Here is a 4,032-nt window from a genome sequence, read left to right as displayed (position 1 = left end):
GGGGGGATGGGGAGGTGTTTAGAGCAGAGTTCCTCTTTCTTCAGCACCTAGGCGACTCCGCGACATTTTGCATTGTTTAATACGAACAGACACCATCCAGCTTTTTAGGTGGGTGGCACTTGATTTTGACTGATGGAACGAGTAAAGAAGACCCTCAATCCCAATAAATATGGCACTCTTTTGGAATTCTATCATTTAAATGGTGAAATACTATCATGTATAGATAAATATTGGCGAAAAGCATGGAATTAAGTATAGTAGTTCAGTTTTCAAACTCATTAGATTGCTGAATAGCTCACCTTGGAACCTGAGCAAAAAACCAGTCTTTACTATAGTCACTTTCTCCAGTTACATACACAAGGTCATCTTTTGGATATAGCTCGGAGTATCTTTCCCACAATCCATATTGCCTAAATCTGCCATGTAAAGGCAATAACGAAGTGTTTTTCTCAGTGCATATATGTGCTGAACACATGTGATGAATTTTGTCAAAGAGAAAGGAATTGATTTAACTAGGTGGAGCTAATTTGTTATTCCGTATTCTATGCTCGTGGAATCGAAACGTAAGGCCTATACATAAAAGTACGTTACTAACCTATAGGGATGATTGATGAAAAGCTTGTTGTTATATCTTGGGTTGGGTTCAGGGACAAAAAATTCTGCAGCCGTACGAACAGGAATGCCTATTTCCCATAATGTGGGGCCATCCCTTGGAGGCTGATATACGATTTCATCCACATCAACAGTACAACCTGTTTCAATGTATCATGCAATCCATAAGATTCAGAGTGTTTGGCTAAGGAATGGGAGTCAAATTGCAAGAAAATCTGGAGTAGTACCTGGAGTTATGGAAATGTGAGTCTCATATAAATAGTCCCCAATGAATCCAGGGACCCATGCATAAAGATTGTAGTCCCCAGGACGTATATTGTTTATGGAGAAGTACCCAATACTGTCCGCTTTAGCCCAAAATTGATAGTCCTGAAACAGAGAAACACTATAAATTTACTTTCTTTTTCATTTTTCAAGTGGCTAAATCATTTTGCAACGAAATGAGAGATCAATCTTCCAACTTTAGGACAGAATTTGTCATCTTGTTCTTTGATCTTAGAAATCGAGTTCGCATTTAGTTGTTTTAAATTTTCAAGAAGAGGAGGAGGGGAAAAAGAAAAAGAAAATCCATATATATATATAAACAGAATTCATCATCATCTGGCAGTGCTATATTGTAAGTTGTCCTGCTTGTTTTATGCAAGTAATTCGAAAACATGTTTAATTTGTTGATAAATTATTAGGTTAGCGAAAATGACCTTGCATTCTTTTTGCCAGGAACCAGCTTCTCCTGGTCGAGCAAGCCCAACATAAGCGCCATTTGCTGGTATTTAATCATCACTCATGTACCTATCAAAAGTAGTTAGAAGGCATTAAAAAATCATATTTTGATTTTTAGTTTGAATATAATATTTTAGAAGAGGCACTATGTCCTTACTCGTCTTGAACCAAAAGTCTACCACTAACATTGCCCCTTTGATCTGCTGATGGTAACTCTTCTGATGCTGGAAAACAGTAAGGCCAGCTTTGAACTTCAACCTGCATCTGCAACAGTAGCCGATTTAAAAACTTTGAACTCATGCATATACAAAAGTTGGAGTATATTTCAAATCCTTTCACTGCTAAACCTGTATCTTGGCATCATCCCATAGAGCAACAGGATCTTCCCCTTGCATAACAGAATTAACATATATAAAAACGGGGCCAAAAACTTTCTTCCAGGCTTCTCCTTGAGCAAATTTTGGTGTTAGATCATCCCCAGCGTAATGAGAGCTTAGAAACATCTGTGAATATCACATTTTTCATCCATAAATGACTAAATGTGTAGCCAAGGAGAAGTATCCTATTGTTGTGAATTTATCCATCTTGTTGAAAATGTCGATGGTAAAAGTACTGCGTTAGAAGAAAGCCCTTACAGCTAGGGTAGTTGGACCGACATGGGATGTGAGGTTCTGTTTGACAGGTCCACCAGATCGAAATTCATCACTCGGAGTAATTTGCCAGAACCCCACAGGTGGATCCACAGATATCCACCCGTGGACCTTGTTGTCTTTATTATCACATGAGTACTGGTATTTGTCATCAACCTGTGTGCATGGGATGAATCAAACCACTAACCATTTCTCTATAGCACTCTAATAATTCTTGTGGATCTATACGAGTGAACATGAATTACTGCTAAAAAGTTTTGAACTCGTACATGAATAAACTTATTTAACCTGTCTTCTATATTAAGGACTATCTTCTGATTAATTAATCGATATTTATCAACTGATCAGCTATTTAGTCAAGAATATCAATGGGTTGGTAATAAACTAAAAAATGCTAGAAGTATGGTGTAAAAATGTATCGAGATCCTTATGGGATACCATTTTCTTGAGAAGTTGAAGAAACTAAACAATCAGAAAAGCCAGAGTTACCTCTCCTCTTAACTCAGGCTCCACAGGATTATTAAGTAGGACCGCTTCTGCATAGGCAAGGCGTTGGCATCTTGCAGGCAATCGGTCATCTGGTAGAGGCATGAATCTTTGCCTATTGTCTGCCACAGCCATGTAGTGAAACCTATACAGTGAAAGTTCCAAAATTATCATGAAGTAGTGATCACAAAGCTGATAAATACTCGACACTTGGGCAAAGAGAAATTGACCTCTAACTAAGTGAGATTGTATTGATTAAGTCTTCCAAAATAACATTTATCTAAGGTCTATAAACTAGGCATTTGGTTTTGAAAATACAACTAGTTCTGCTTACAACCATTACATAAAGCAGAGGGTAGGAAAAAAAAAAGGAAAAATTCTTACTTATCTTTCCGGAGCTTGAATGCTATTCTAGTTTCACCAAGGCTGAAGGCAGGCCACTCAGGTGAACCGACATGCTCATAAATGGCATAGGAGTAGAAACCAGAGCAGCCACGGAGCAAAATAAACCTGTTGCATCATCATTAGTTTGATTAACACAAGAATATCTGCAGTGCAACATTAATAGCATGCACATTCTCATTTACCCAATATGAGATATTAAGGAAAGAGAACCTTTTGTCAATATTCAGCGGAACAAGCTTGCCTTGGAGGGAGGGATCCCATGGTCGAGAAAATGATATCTCAACCTGATCGTTTGTCTCTGTTATAACCTCAAAATTTGTACCCTTGATCCTACATGATAATTGATCATGTTTTTTTCTTAAAATTAGCCAAATTTTTATTGATTAATTTCAAATAAGTAACATAGTAAAATCATACAATTCAAATACTCCGCTTCTTCCACCATCTAGAGAATTCCAGACAACGTCCCAGTACCTGCATATTACATCCATAGCTTAAGATCACTAGTTCTATATTCCACTACATAAAATGACCATCTTAAAGAAAATTATACATATATACTGAAAGCATAAAAGGAAACTACATATCTTTAGAATCTAAAATTCTACCTTACTTGTTTCAGATGCCTTAGCTTGTTTTGTGTCCTAATTTCAAAAAGAATTGCTAGGTTTTTCTTTGCACTTTTAAACACAAATTACATTTTTATGAGATCAACCTAAGGAATATGCAAGAAACATGTACATTGAAGCCATTTACCCTCTATTGGATTCATCATTAAGGACTTCAAGTAGATTATCTATGCCATTATACCGTATTCCCGTGACAATTCCATCTGGATTTGATAACGTGCCTTGGACTATGCCATTATCCATCATCACCTGCAAAAAAGTAATGTCGTAATGATCTTATCTGTGAAGAAGAAAACTCAATAACCTAGCTAACCATTATCTACTTTCTTTCCTCTGTGTTCATAATGTGCAAGCGTACTCGCATATCCTTATTTATCTTTATGCAGCTTTATAAAATGGTATGAAATGCAATAACTGATACATCAGGGATATATGTCACGACCCGGATTTCCCACCCTCGGTAGTCGTGATGGCGCCTACTAATGGGAGCTAGGCAAGCCAAATTTAATTACTTTTTCATAATAACATAA

General features: G+C 36.9%; 1 pseudogene; it reads right to left on the bottom strand.

Moving 5' to 3' along the window:
• The window catches only part of LOC109219250, a 4,789-nt pseudogene extending 1,025 nt beyond the window's left edge, over window positions 1-3,764 (bottom strand).
• Window positions 3,765-4,032: the final 268 nt, after the last annotated feature.

The sequence above is a fragment of the Nicotiana attenuata genome, unplaced genomic scaffold (genome assembly GCF_001879085.1).
Source record: "Nicotiana attenuata strain UT unplaced genomic scaffold, NIATTr2, whole genome shotgun sequence".
NCBI lineage: Eukaryota > Viridiplantae > Streptophyta > Magnoliopsida > Solanales > Solanaceae > Nicotiana > Nicotiana attenuata.
Note: the sequence above shows the minus strand (reverse complement) of the source record. Positions and strands in the feature narration are given on the sequence as shown.